The sequence below is a fragment of the Tachysurus vachellii genome, chromosome 8 (assembly GCF_030014155.1).
Source record: "Tachysurus vachellii isolate PV-2020 chromosome 8, HZAU_Pvac_v1, whole genome shotgun sequence".
NCBI classification, from domain to species: domain Eukaryota; kingdom Metazoa; phylum Chordata; class Actinopteri; order Siluriformes; family Bagridae; genus Tachysurus; species Tachysurus vachellii.
This window is the reverse complement of record NC_083467.1, coordinates 8,235,513-8,249,056: the sequence shown is the minus strand read 5'-3', so window position 1 is coordinate 8,249,056 and position 13,544 is coordinate 8,235,513. Positions and strand designations below refer to the sequence as shown.

Genomic DNA, 13,544 nt, shown 5'->3' with positions numbered 1-13,544 from the left:
GCAACATAAGCTATTAACATGCTTAAAAAAAACAATATAATAAATATTCACACCAGTCACCTTATTCAAAGGTTTTACACCTCTCTTGGTCTTAATATATTACGCTGCTATTTTGAGCATCAGTGAATGGTTCCACCTTTTGTAATAGTTGGATCTGAGCAGTGTTGTATAAAGTACTAGAAAGCAATACTTGTAAAAAGTATCGTACTAGAAAAAGACTTTGGTAGAAATGAAAGTTACCTTTTAGAATATTACTCAAGTAAAAGTCTTAAAGTATCTGATATATAATATACATATAAAATTTCAGTGATTTTTGGTAGGCATAAGAGGCACATTCATTCCAATGTACAGAAACATTTCTTGCAAATGGGGTGGCCAGGGGTGGCCAAGGCAACTTTAGGGGGTCCACAGACTTATGACACAAATTACCCAAACAAGGAGCATGGATGAATCCCATTTCTAATATATTATGTTATAATTTTATCTTGTGTATGTCACACATAAATCAACACCTAATTACATTTTTATGTAAAGCCTAAACTGATGAAACCATCTATAACAAGCTAAACTTAAATTCTGAACTGGACATGTGACTAACAAACTGACTGACTGCCTGGTGGGTTCTCAAACCTGTTGGTGGTTCTTGTGAAGTCTGACTACTAGCATCAGGCAGGAAGCTGCTCTGTGGTACTGTGGTGATGCAGGGGCTGGGGGATGGGGGCTGGGCTGGGGTCTGTTTGCACCTGATCTGTATGTGTTTGCTTCTTTAAAAAGAAGTCTGATATCTCTGCCTTTCTTTTCATTTTTTTAATTGACCCTATGTAAAAATATGACACATGGATATAATACATTTAAGCATCAAATACAGATTTTTTTAATTAAAACTCAACTTTAACTACAAATCCCACTATAATAATTGCACTTTAAAATCAGCTCGGGTCCAAAGACATGCATAGGTTGACATAGGTTGATTGGCATCTCTGTAAAATTGTCCCTAGTGTGTGATTGCGTGAGTGAATGAGTGTGTGTGCCCTACGATGGGTTGGCACTCCTTCCAGGGTGTATCAGTACAGTAACAAAGTATTTGTACTCCGTTACATTACAACACTGGATCTGAGTGCCTCAAATGTCCTCAGTGTGGACATACATCATATACAGTGTGAAAATACATCATAAATTCATATAGTCCTGTTGGAAAGGGGCCAAATATGCAGAGATAAGATACTAGAAAACAACATAATGAATATCAGTGGACAGATTAACTGCTTAGGATGAGAAGGAGACGCATGAACAACCATCACAGAATATAAAAATAGATATTGATCATCCAGGCAACACACAGGATTATAATCCGAGCATGTGTAAAATTTTTAACTGGATTTACTACTATTATTATTCATTCATTCATTCATTCATTTTCTACCGCTTATCCAAACTACCTCGGGTCACGGGGAGCCTGTGCCTATCTCAGGCGTCATCGGGCATCAAGGCAGGATACACCCTGGACGGAGTGCCAACCCATCGCAGGGCACACACACACTCTCATTCACTCACGCACTCACACACTACGGACAATTTTCCAGAGATGCCAATCAACCTACCATGCATGTCTTTGGACCGGGGGAGGAAACCGGAGTACCCGGAGGAAACCCCAGAGGCACGGGGAGAACATGCGAACTCCACACACACAAGGCGGAGGCGGGAATCGAACCCCGACCCTGGAGGTGTGAGGCGAATGTGCTAACCACTAAGCCACCGTGCCCCCCTATTATTATTATTATTATTATTATTATTATTATTATTATCTTGTGGACTCTAATATGTCTGTAGTAAAACATGTCTTAAGTGAAATAGATTTTTTTAGGGCAGAACTAAATAAAAAACTAAATGCATTTTTTTATGATTCTGCATTTATGACTCGGCGTAGGTTAAAGTATGGCCTCAACTGTGAAAATATTAAGATCTGTGCTTTCCTCTGTGATAGAGTTACAAAATAAGCCACAGTGCCACATGCAAGAAATGTGCTTCTATCTGTCATAGTGTGGGCAATCTTTAGTCCAGCCATAGGAGATATGCAACTTATAACATCTGCTTGACCATTTGATGACTGCACACTCTGTACAGAAAGACATTAAAAGACCTAAGATAATCATCCTGCAGAGGCATGCATGTTTGTGTCTGATCGTTTATCCTCCCATTGACTGCAAGCTCGTTTGCATTCTCAAGATATGATCAAGCACAAACCTAGATCTTATCTCTGCGCATATAGGTCACAAGTTAATTTACAGCATTTAGGAGACACATTTCTCGAGAGCAACTTACATTTTTATACAAGTGAGCAATTGAGGGTTAAAGGCCTTGCTCAGGGGCCCAGCAGTGGGAACCTGGTGGACATAGGAATTGAACTCACAACCTTCAGATTGGTAGCCCAACACCTTAACCATTTGGCTACTACATCCATAAACGGCTCCCACAACAAGCCACAAAGTCCAATGCGCTATCCATTGTGCCACAGAGCCTGAAACTGCCTTGGGTCTTGGGACATCTTCTCAGATTCATACAAATTCATCGACGACAAAACACACACATTTCTTAGACAGCTGCTTTGCTAAGGGAATCAAGCGACATGAGTTGAGTGTGCGATCTTTTAATATTATCACTGCAAAGCCTAGGACCATGAATTTACTTCTGCAGTGTGGCTCAGAAGCAATCTTGTTGGAGTGGGGTTTCATCTCATATTGTAAAACAAGGAAAGAAAGCATTGAATTTACACCATAGGACAAGCTTAGCACTGCTGGGATTTGAACTGTGGAACTGTCTACAAGACAGGCACTTTAACCAGCTAAGCCACAGCACCACAGCCAAGAGCTGTTCTTCTCTCTGTGGTAGTGTGTGCTTAGAAGCCATACTGTTGGAGTGGCGTTTCATCTCAGCTTGTAAGAAAGTGAGTACTGCAATCGCATCAAGAGAAACTCCAGGCACTGCTGGGATTTGAACCCAGAATCTCCTGTTTACTAGACAGGCACTTTAACCAACTAAGCCACAGCGCCACTGTTGCAAAACCCTGTTTCATCTGTCTAAGTGTGTGCAAGCTTTACTTCAGCCATAAGACATATTGGCAAGTTAGAACATCTGCTTGACCATTTGATGAGTGCACACTCTGTACAGAAAGACTTTTACAGATCTAAGATAATCATCCTGCAGAGGCATGCATGTTTGTGTCTGAACGCTTCTCCTCCCATCGGCTGCAAGCTAGTTTGAATTCTCGAGATATGATCAAGCACAAACCTAGATCTTATCCCTGGGCAAATAATTTCACAAGTTAAATCAAAAGCCTCTGAATGGGTTCAAACCCACAACAAGCCAAGAAGTCCAACGCTCTATCCATTGTTCCACAGAGCCTGAAACTGCTGTTGGCCTTGGTACGTCTTCTTAGCTTCATCCAAATTCATGGACGGCATAACACACACTCGTCCGTTAGACAGCTGCTTTTCTTTGGCTAGCAAGCAACATGACTTGAGTGTGCAATCTTTTATTCTCATGACTCAAATGCCTACGACAAGGGAATTTGCTCCGCAGTGTGGCTTAGAAGCCCTCCAGTTGGAGTGGTGTTTCAGCTCAGATTGTAAGAAAGGGAAAGGAGGTACTGCATTTTCATCACCAGAAAAGCCAGGATCTCCTCTTTACTAGACAGGTACTAGACCAACTAAGCCACAGCACCACAGCCAAGAACTGTTCTTCTCTCTGTGGTAGTGTGTGCTTAGAAGCCATACTGTTGGAGTGGCGTTTCATCTCAGCTTGTAAGAAAGTGAGTACTGCATTTACACCACCAGCAAAGCAGGCACTGCTGGGATTTGAACCCAGGATCTCCTGTTTACGAGACAGGCACTTTAACCAACTAAGCCACAGCGCCACTGTTGCAAAACTCTGTTTCATCTGTCTAAGTGTGTGCAAGCTTTACTTCAGCCATAAGACATATTGGCAAGTTAGAACATCTGCTTGACCATTTGATGAGTGCACACTCTGTACAGAAAGACTTTTACAGATCTAAGATAACCATCCTGCAGAACTATGCATGTTTGTGTCTGAACGCTTCTCCTCCCATCGGCTGCAAGCTAGTTTGAATTCTCGAGATATGATCAAGCACAAACCTAAATCTCATCCCTGGGCAAATAATTTCACAAGTTAAATCAAAAGCCTCTGAATGGGTTCAAACCCACAACAAGCCAAGAAGTCCAACGCTCTATCCATTGTTCCACAGAGCCTGAAACTGCTGTTGGCCTTGGTACGTCTTCTTAGCTTCATCCAAATTCATGGACGGCATAACACACACCCGTCCGTTAGACAGCTGCTTTTCTTTAGCTAGCAAGCAACATGACTTGAGTGTGCAATCTTTTATTCTCATGACTCAAATGCCTACGACAAGGGAATTTGCTCTGCAGTGTGGCTTAGAAGCCCTCCAGTTGGAGTGGTGTTTCAGCTCAGATTGTAAGAAAGGAGGTACTGCAATCACATTAAGAGAAACTCCAGGCACTGCTGGGATTTGAACCCAGGATCTCCTGTTTACAAGACAGGCACTTTAACCAACTAAGCCACAGCGCCACAGGTATAAAACTCTGTTTCCTCTGTGAAGGTGTGTGCAAGATTTAGTCCAGCCATAGGACATATGCAAGTTAGAACATCTGCTTGACCATTTGATGACTGCACACTCTGTACAGAAAGACTTTTACAGATCTAAGATAATCATCCTGCAGAGGCATGCATGTTTGTGTCTGAACGCTTCTCCTCCCATCGGCTGCAAGCTAGTTTGAATTCTCGAGATATGATCAAGCACAAACCTAGATCTTATCCCTGGGCAAATAATTTCACAAGTTAAATCAAAAGCCTCTGAATGGGTTCAAACCCACAACAAGCCAAGAAGTCCAACGCTCTATCCATTGTTCCACAGAGCCTGAAACTGCTGTTGGCCTTGGTACGTCTTCTTAGCTTCATCCAAATTCATGGACGGCATAACACACACCCGTCCGTTAGACAGCTGCTTTTCTTTGGCTAGCAAGCAACATGACTTGAGTGTGCAATCTTTTATTCTCATGACTCCAATGCCTACGACAAGGGAATTTGCTCCCCAGTGTGGCTTAGAAGCCCTCCAGTTGGAGTGGTGTTTCAGCTCAGATTGTAAGAAAGGGAAAGGAGGTACTGCATTTTCACCACCAGAAAAGCCAGGATCTCCTCTTTACTAGACAGGCACTTTAACCAACTAAGCCACAGCACCACAGCCAAGAGCTCTTCTTCTCTCTGTGGTAGTGTGTGCTTAGAAGCCATACTGTTGGAGTGGCGTTTCATCTCAGCTTGTAAGAAACTGAGTACTGCATTTACACCACCAGCAAAGCAGGCACTGCTGGGATTTGAACCCAGGATCTCCTGTTTACTATGATTATCCTGTTCACTGTTGCAAAACTCTGTTTCATCTGTCTAAGTGTGTGCAAGCTTTACTTCAGCCATAAGACATATTGGCAAGTTAGAACATCTGCTTGACCATTTGATGAGTGCACACACTGTACAGAAAGACTTTTACAGATCTAAGATAACCATACTGCAGAACTATGCATGTTTGTGTCTGAACGCTTCTCCTCCCATCGGCTGCAAGCTCGTTTGAATTCTTGAGATATTATTAAGCACAAACCTAGATCTTACCTCAGAGCAAATAAGTCACAAGTTAAACCAAACGACTCTGATGGGATTCGAACCCACAACCTTTGAACAGCTCCCACAACAAGCCTAGAAGTCCAATTTCTGATCAAGCACAAACCTAGATCTTATCCCTGGGCAAATAATTTCACAAGTTAAATCAAAAGCCTCTGAATGGGTTCAAACCCACAACAAGCCAAGAAGTCCAACGTGCTATCCATTGTTCCACAGAGCCTGAAACTGCTGTTGGCCTTGGTAAGTCTTCTTTTTCATCCAAATTCATGGACGGCATAACACACACCCGTCCGTTAGACAGCTGCTTTTCTTTGGCTGGCAAGCAACATGACTTGAGTGTGCAATCTTTTATTCTCATGACTCCAATGCCTACGACAAGGGAATTTGCTCCGCAGTGTGGCTTAGAAGCCCTCCAGTTGGAGTGGTGTTTCAGCTCAGATTGTAAGAAAGGGAAAGGAGGTACTGCATTTTCACCACCAGAAAAGCCAGGATCTCCTCTTTACTAGACAGGCACTTTAACCAACTAAGCCACAGCACCACAGCCAAGAGCTGTTCTTCTCTCTGTGGTAGTGTGTGCTTAGAAGCCATACTGTTGGAGTGGCGTTTCATCTCAGCTTGTACGAAACTGAGTACTGCATTTACACCACCAGCAAAGCAGGCACTGCTGGGATTTGAACCCAGGATCTCCTGTTTACTATGATTATCCTGTTCACTGTTGCAAAACTCTGATTCATCTGTCTAAGTGTGTGCAAGCTTTACTTCAGCCATAAGACATATTGGCAAGTTAGAACATCTGCTTGACCATTTGATGAGTGTACACTCTGTACAGAAAGACTTTTACAGATCTAAGATAATCATCCTGCAGAGGCATGCATGTTTGTGTCTGAACGCTTCTCCCATTGGCTGCAAGCTAGTTTGAATTCTCGAGATATGATCAAGCACAAACCTAGATCTTATCCCTGGGCAAATAATTTCACAAGTTAAATCAAAAGCCTCTGAATGGGTTCAAACCCACAACAAGCCAAGAAGTCCAACGCTCTATCCATTGTTCCACAGAGCCTGAAACTGCTGTTGGCCTTGGTACGTCTTCTTAGCTTCATCCAAATTCATGGACGGCATAACACACACCCGTCCGTTAGACAGCTGCTTTTCTTTGGCTAGCAAGCAACATGACTTGAGTGTGCAATCTTTTATTCTCATGACTCAAATGCCTACGACAAGGGAATTTGCTCCGCAGTGTGGCTTAGAAGCCCTCCATTTGGAGTGGTGTTTCAGCTCAGATTGTAAGAAAGGGAAAGGAGGTACTGCATTTTCACCACCAGAAAAGCCAGGATCTCCTCTTTACTAGACAGGCACTTTAACCAACTAAGCCACAGCACCACAGCCAAGAGCTCTTCTTCTCTCTGTGGTAGTGTTGCTTAGAAGCCATACTGTTGGAGTGGCGTTTCATCTCAGCTTGTAAGAAAGTGAGTACTGCATTTACACCACCAGCAAAGCAGGCACTGCTGGGATTTGAACCCAGGATCTCCTGTTTACTAGACAGGCACTTTAACCAACTAAGCCACAGCGCCACTGTTGCAAAACTCTGTTTCATCTGTCTAAGTGTGTACAAGCTTTACTTCAGCCATAAGACATATTGGCAAGTTAGAACATCTGCTTGACCATTTGATGAGTGCACACACTGTACAGAAAGACTTTTACAGATCTAAGATAACCATCCTGCAGAGGCATGCATGTTTGGGTCTGAACGCTTCTCCTCCCATCGGCTGCAAGCTCGTTTGAATTCTTGAGATATTATTAAGCACAAACCTAGATCTTACCTCAGAGCAAATAAGTCACAAGTTAAACCAAACAACTCTGATGGGATTCGAACCCACAACCTTTGAAAAGCTCCCACAACAAGCCTAGAAGTCCAATGCGCTATCCATTGCGCCACAGAGCCTGAAACTGCCAGGGGTCTTGGTACGTCTTCTCAGCTTCATCCAAATTCATGGACGGTAAAAGACACACCGCAAGCGACATGACTTGAGTGTGCAATCTTTTATTCTCATTACTGCAACCCCCACGACCAGGGAATTTGCTCTGCAATGTGGCTTAGAAGCCATCCTGTTGGACAGAAAGACTTTTACAGATCTAAGATAATCATCCTGCAGAGGCATGCATGTTTGTGTCTGAACGCTTCTCCTCCCATCGGCTGCAAGCTAGTTTGAATTCTCGAGATATGATCAAGCACAAACCTAGATCTTATCCCTGGGCAAATAATTTCACAAGTTAAATCAAAAGCCTCTGAATGGGTTCAAACCCACAACAAGCCAAGAAGTCCAACGCTCTATCCATTGTTCCACAGAGCCTGAAACTGCTGTTGGCCTTGGTACGTCTTCTTAGCTTCATCCAAATTCATGGACGGCATAACACACACTCGTCCGTTAGACAGCTGCTTTTCTTTGGCTAGCAAGCAACATGACTTGAGTGTGCAATCTTTTATTCTCATGACTCAAATGCCTACGACAAGGGAATTTGCTCCGCAGTGTGGCTTAGAAGCCCTCCAGTTGGAGTGGTGTTTCAGCTCAGATTGTAAGAAAGGGAAAGGAGGTACTGCATTTTCACCACCAGAAAAGCCAGGATCTCCTCTTTACTAGACAGGCACTTTAACCAACTAAGCCACAGCACCACAGCAAAGAGCTCTTCTTCTCTCTGTGGTAGTGTGTGCTTAGAAGCCATACTGTTGGAGTGGCGTTTCATCTCAGCTTGTAAGAAAGTGAGTACTGCATTTACACCACCAGCAAAGCAGGCACTGCTGGGATTTGAACCCAGGATCTCCTGTTTACTAGACAGGCACTTTAACCAACTAAGCCACAGCGCCACTGTTGCAAAACCCTGTTTCATCTGTCTAAGTGTGTGCAAGCTTTACTTCAGCCATAAGACATATTGGCAAGTTAGAACATCTGCTTGACCATTTGATGAGTGCACACACTGTACAGAAAGACTTTTACAGATCTAAGATAACCATCCTGCAGAGGCATGCATGTTTGTGTCTGAACGCTTCTCCTCCCATCGGCTGCAAGCTCGTTTGAATTCTTGAGATATTATTAAGCACAAACCTAGATCTTACCTCAGAGCAAATAAGTCACAAGTTAAACCAAACGACTCTGATGGGATTCGAACCCACAACCTTTGAATAGCTCCCACAACAAGCCTAGAAGTCCAATGCGCTATCCATTGCGCCACAGAGCCTGAAACTGCCAGGGGTCTTGGTACGTCTTCTCAGCTTCATCCAAATTCATGGACGGTAAAAGACACACCGCAAGCGACATGACTTGAGTGTGCAATCTTTTATTCTCATCACTGCAACCCCCACGACCAGGGAATTTGCTCTGCAATGTGGCTTAGAAGCCATCCTGTTGGACAGAAAGACTTTTACAGATCTAAGATAATCATCCTGCAGAGGCATGCATGTTTGTGTCTGAACGCTTCTCCTCCCATCGGCTGCAAGCTAGTTTGAATTCTCGAGATATGATCAAGCACAAACCTAGATCTTATCCCTGGGCAAATAATTTCACAAGTTAAATCAAAAGCCTCTGAATGGGTTCAAACCCACAACAAGCCAAGAAGTCCAACGCTCTATCCATTGTTCCACAGAGCCTGAAACTGCTGTTGGCCTTGGTACGTCTTCTTAGCTTCATCCAAATTCATGGACGGCATAACACACACCCGTCCGTTAGACAGCTGCTTTTCTTTGGCTAGCAAGCAACATGACTTGAGTGTGCAATCTTTTATTCTCATGACTCAAATGCCTACGACAAGGGAATTTGCTCCGCAGTGTGGCTTAGAAGCCCTCCAGTTGGAGTGGTGTTTCAGCTCAGATTGTAAGAAAGGGAAAGGAGGTACTGCATTTTCACCACCAGAAAAGCCAGGATCTCCTCTTTACTAGACAGGCACTTTAACCAACTAAGCCACAGCACCACAGCCAAGAGCTCTTCTTCTCTCTGTGGTAGTGTGTGCTTAGAAGCCATACTGTTGGAGTGGCGTTTCATCTCAGCTTGTAAGAAAGTGAGTACTGCATTTACACCACCAGCAAAGCAGGCACTGCTGGGATTTGAACCCAGGATCTCCTGTTTACTAGACAGGCACTTTAACCAACTAAGCCACAGCGCCACTGTTGCAAAACCCTGTTTCATCTGTCTAAGTGTCTGCAAGCTTTACTTCAGCCATAAGACATATTGGCAAGTTAGAACATCTGTTTGACCATTTGATGAGTGCACACACTGTACAGAAAGACTTTTACAGATCTAAGATAACCATCCTGCAGAGGCATGCATGTTTGTGTCTGAACGCTTCTCCTCCCATCGGCTGCAAGCTCGTTTGAATTCTTGAGATATTATTAAGCACAAACCTAGATCTTATCCCTGGGCAAATAATTTCACAAGTTAAATCAAAAGCCTCTGATGGGATTCGAACCCACAACCTTTGAATAGCTCCCACAACAAGCCTAGAAGTCCAATGCGCTATCCATTGCGCCACAGAGCCTGAAACTGCTAGGGGTCTTGGTACGTCTTCTCAGCTTCATCCAAATTCATGGACGGTAAAAGACACACCGCAAGCGACATGACTTGAGTGTGCAATCTTTTATTCTCATCACTGCAACGCCCACGACCAGGGAATTTGCTCTGCAATGTGGCTTAGAAGCCATCCTGTTGGACAGAAAGACTTTTACAGATCTAAGATAATCATCCTGCAGAGGCATGCATGTTTGTGTCTGAACGCTTCTCCTCCCATCGGCTGCAAGCTAGTTTGAATTCTCGAGATATGATCAAGCACAAACCTAGATCTTATCCCTGGGCAAATAATTTCACAAGTTAAATCAAAAGCCTCTGAATGGGTTCAAACCCACAACAAGCCAAGAAGTCCAACGCTCTATCCATTGTTCCACAGAGCCTGAAACTGCTGTTGGCCTTGGTACGTCTTCTTTTTCATCCAAATTCATGGACAGCATAACACACACCCGTCCGTTAGACAGCTGCTTTTCTTTGGCTAGCAAGCAACATGACTTGAGTGTGCAATCTTTTATTCTCATGACTCCAATGCCTACGACAAGGGAATTTGCTCCGCAGTGAGGCTTAGAAGCCCTCCAGTTGGAGTGGTGTTTCAGCTCAGATTGTAAGAAAGGGAAAGGAGGTACTGCATTTTCACCACCAGAAAAGCCAGGATCTCCTCTTTACTAGACAGGCACTTTAACCAACTAAGCCACAGCACCACAGCCAAGAGCTGTTCTTCTCTCTGTGGTAGTGTGTGCTTAGAAGTCATACTGTTGGAGTGGCATTTCATCTCAGCTTGTAAGAAAGTGAGTACTGCATTTACACCACCAGCAAAGCAGGCACTGCTGGGATTTGAACCCAGGATCTCCTGTTTACAAGACAGGCACTTTAACCAACTAAGCCACAGCGCCACTGTTGCAAAACTCTGTTTCATCTGTCTAAGTGTGTGCAAGCTTTACTTCAGCCATAAGACATATTGGCAAGTTAGAACATCTGCTTGACCATTTGATGAGTGCACACTCTGTACAGAAAGACTTTTACAGATCTAAGATAACCATCCTGCAGAACTATGCATGTTTGGGTCTGAACGCTTCTCCTCCCATCGGCTGCAAGCTCGTTTGAATTCTTGAGATATTATTAAGCACAAACCTAGATCTTACCTCAGAGCAAATAAGTCACAAGTTAAACCAAACGACTCTGATGGGATTCGAACCCACAACCTTTGAATAGCTCCCACAACAAGCCTAGAAGTCCAATGCGCTATCCATTGCGCCACAGTGCCTGAAACTGCCAGGGGTCTTGGTACGTCTTCTCAGCTTCATCCAAATTCATGGACGGTAAAAGACACACCGCAAGCGACATGACTTGAGTGTGCAATCTTTTATTCTCATCACTGCAACCCCCACGACCAGGGAATTTGCTCTGCAATGTGGCTTAGAAGCCATCCTGTTGGACAGAAAGACTTTTACAGATCTAAGATAATCATCCTGCAGAGGCATGCATGTTTGTGTCTGAACGCTTCTCCTCCCATCGGCTGCAAGCTAGTTTGAATTCTCGAGATATGATCAAGCACAAACCTAGATCTTATCCCTGGGCAAATAATTTCACAAGTTAAATCAAAAGCCTCTGAATGGGTTCAAACCCACAACAAGCCAAGAAGTCCAACGCTCTATCCATTGTTCCACAGAGCCTGAAACTGCTGTTGGCCTTGGTACGTCTTCTTAGCTTCATCCAAATTCATGGACGGCATAACACACACCCGTCCGTTAGACAGCTGCTTTTCTTTGGCTAGCAAGCAACATGACTTGAGTGTGCAATCTTTTATTCTCATGACTCAAATGCCTACGACAAGGGAATTTGCTCCGCAGTGTGGCTTAGAAGCCCTCCAGTTGGAGTGGTGTTTCAGCTCAGATTGTAAGAAAGGGAAAGGAGGTACTGCATTTTCACCACCAGAAAAGCCAGGATCTCCTCTTTACTAGACAGGCACTTTAACCAACTAAGCCACAGCACCACAGCCAAGAGCTGTTCTTCTCTCTGTGGTAGTGTGTGCTTAGAAGCCATACTGTTGGAGTGGCGTTTCATCTCAGCTTGTAAGAAAGTGAGTACTGCATTTACACCACCAGCAAAGCAGGCACTGCTGGGATTTGAACCCAGGATCTCCTGTTTACTAGACAGGCACTTTAACCAACTAAGCCACAGCGCCACTGTTGCAAAACCCTGTTTCATCTGTCTAAGTGTGTGCAAGCTTTACTTCAGCCATAAGACATATTGGCAAGTTAGAACATCTGCTTGACCATTTGATGAGTGCACACACTGTACAGAAAGACTTTTACAGATCTAAGATAACCATCCTGCAGAGGCATGCATGTTTGTGTCTGAACGCTTCTCCTCCCATCGGCTGCAAGCTCGTTTGAATTCTTGAGATATTATTAAGCACAAACCTAGATCTTACCTCAGAGCAAATAAGTCACAAGTTAAACCAAACGACTCTGATGGGATTCGAACCCACAACCTTTGAATAGCTCCCACAACAAGCCTAGAAGTCCAATGCGCTATCCATTGCGCCACAGAGCCTGAAACTGCCAGGGGTCTTGGTACGTCTTCTCAGCTTCATCCAAATTCATGGACGGTAAAAGACACACCGCAAGCGACATGACTTGAGTGTGCAATCTTTTATTCTCATCACTGCAACGCCCACGACCAGGGAATTTGCTCTGCAATGTGGCTTAGAAGCCATCCTGTTGGACAGAAAGACTTTTACAGATCTAAGATAATCATCCTGCAGAGGCATGCATGTTTGTGTCTGAACGCTTCTCCTCCCATCGGCTGCAAGCTAGTTTGAATTCTCGAGATATGATCAAGCACAAACCTAGATCTTATCCCTGGGCAAATAATTTCACAAGTTAAATCAAAAGCCTCTGAATGGGTTCAAACCCACAACAAGCCAAGAAGTCCAACGCTCTATCCATTGTTCCACAGAGCCTGAAACTGCTGTTGGCCTTGGTACGTCTTCTTAGCTTCATCCAAATTCATGGACGGCATAACACACACCCGTCCGTTAGACAGCTGCTTTTCTTTGGCTAGCAAGCAACATGACTTGAGTGTGCAATCTTTTATTCTCATGACTCAAATGCCTACGACAAGGGAATTTGCTCCGCAGTGTGGCTTAGAAGCCCTCCAGTTGGAGTGGTGTTTCAGCTCAGATTGTAAGAAAGGGAAAGGAGGTACTGCATTTTCACCACCAGAAAAGCCAGGATCTCCTCTTTACTAGACAGGCACTTTAACCAACTAAGCCACAGCACCACA

The 13,544-nt window shown here is 44.0% G+C and overlaps 13 non-coding genes across 13 annotated transcripts; all 13 read right to left on the bottom strand.

Annotated features, from left to right (window-relative positions):
- Positions 1-2,976: 2,976 nt before the first annotated feature.
- trnat-agu (transfer RNA threonine (anticodon AGU)) lies at positions 2,977-3,050 on the bottom strand. The gene has a single exon. It is a non-coding gene; the product is annotated as a tRNA-Thr (tRNA).
- Positions 3,051-3,839: 789 nt separating this feature from the next.
- On the bottom strand, positions 3,840-3,913 carry trnat-cgu (transfer RNA threonine (anticodon CGU)). Its single transcript has one exon. It is a non-coding gene; the product is annotated as a tRNA-Thr (tRNA).
- Positions 3,914-4,528: 615 nt separating this feature from the next.
- Positions 4,529-4,602, bottom strand: trnat-ugu (transfer RNA threonine (anticodon UGU)). The gene has a single exon. It is a non-coding gene; the product is annotated as a tRNA-Thr (tRNA).
- Positions 4,603-7,200: 2,598 nt separating this feature from the next.
- On the bottom strand, positions 7,201-7,274 carry trnat-agu (transfer RNA threonine (anticodon AGU)). The gene has a single exon. It is a non-coding gene; the product is annotated as a tRNA-Thr (tRNA).
- A 281-nt stretch (positions 7,275-7,555) lies between these two features.
- On the bottom strand, positions 7,556-7,645 carry trnar-ucu (transfer RNA arginine (anticodon UCU)). The gene is given in 2 exon segments: positions 7,556-7,591; positions 7,609-7,645. It is a non-coding gene; the product is annotated as a tRNA-Arg (tRNA).
- Positions 7,646-8,492: 847 nt separating this feature from the next.
- On the bottom strand, positions 8,493-8,566 carry trnat-agu (transfer RNA threonine (anticodon AGU)). The gene has a single exon. It is a non-coding gene; the product is annotated as a tRNA-Thr (tRNA).
- Positions 8,567-8,847: 281 nt separating this feature from the next.
- On the bottom strand, positions 8,848-8,937 carry trnar-ucu (transfer RNA arginine (anticodon UCU)). The gene is given in 2 exon segments: positions 8,848-8,883; positions 8,901-8,937. It is a non-coding gene; the product is annotated as a tRNA-Arg (tRNA).
- Positions 8,938-9,784: 847 nt separating this feature from the next.
- On the bottom strand, positions 9,785-9,858 carry trnat-agu (transfer RNA threonine (anticodon AGU)). Its single transcript has one exon. It is a non-coding gene; the product is annotated as a tRNA-Thr (tRNA).
- A 282-nt stretch (positions 9,859-10,140) lies between these two features.
- Positions 10,141-10,230, bottom strand: trnar-ucu (transfer RNA arginine (anticodon UCU)). Its single transcript is given in 2 exon segments — positions 10,141-10,176; positions 10,194-10,230. It is a non-coding gene; the product is annotated as a tRNA-Arg (tRNA).
- Positions 10,231-11,075: 845 nt separating this feature from the next.
- trnat-ugu (transfer RNA threonine (anticodon UGU)) lies at positions 11,076-11,149 on the bottom strand. Its single transcript has one exon. It is a non-coding gene; the product is annotated as a tRNA-Thr (tRNA).
- Positions 11,150-11,430: 281 nt separating this feature from the next.
- On the bottom strand, positions 11,431-11,520 carry trnar-ucu (transfer RNA arginine (anticodon UCU)). Its single transcript is given in 2 exon segments — positions 11,431-11,466; positions 11,484-11,520. It is a non-coding gene; the product is annotated as a tRNA-Arg (tRNA).
- An 847-nt stretch (positions 11,521-12,367) lies between these two features.
- trnat-agu (transfer RNA threonine (anticodon AGU)) lies at positions 12,368-12,441 on the bottom strand. The gene has a single exon. It is a non-coding gene; the product is annotated as a tRNA-Thr (tRNA).
- A 281-nt stretch (positions 12,442-12,722) lies between these two features.
- trnar-ucu (transfer RNA arginine (anticodon UCU)) lies at positions 12,723-12,812 on the bottom strand. The gene is given in 2 exon segments: positions 12,723-12,758; positions 12,776-12,812. It is a non-coding gene; the product is annotated as a tRNA-Arg (tRNA).
- Between the last annotated feature and the right edge of the window lie 732 nt (positions 12,813-13,544).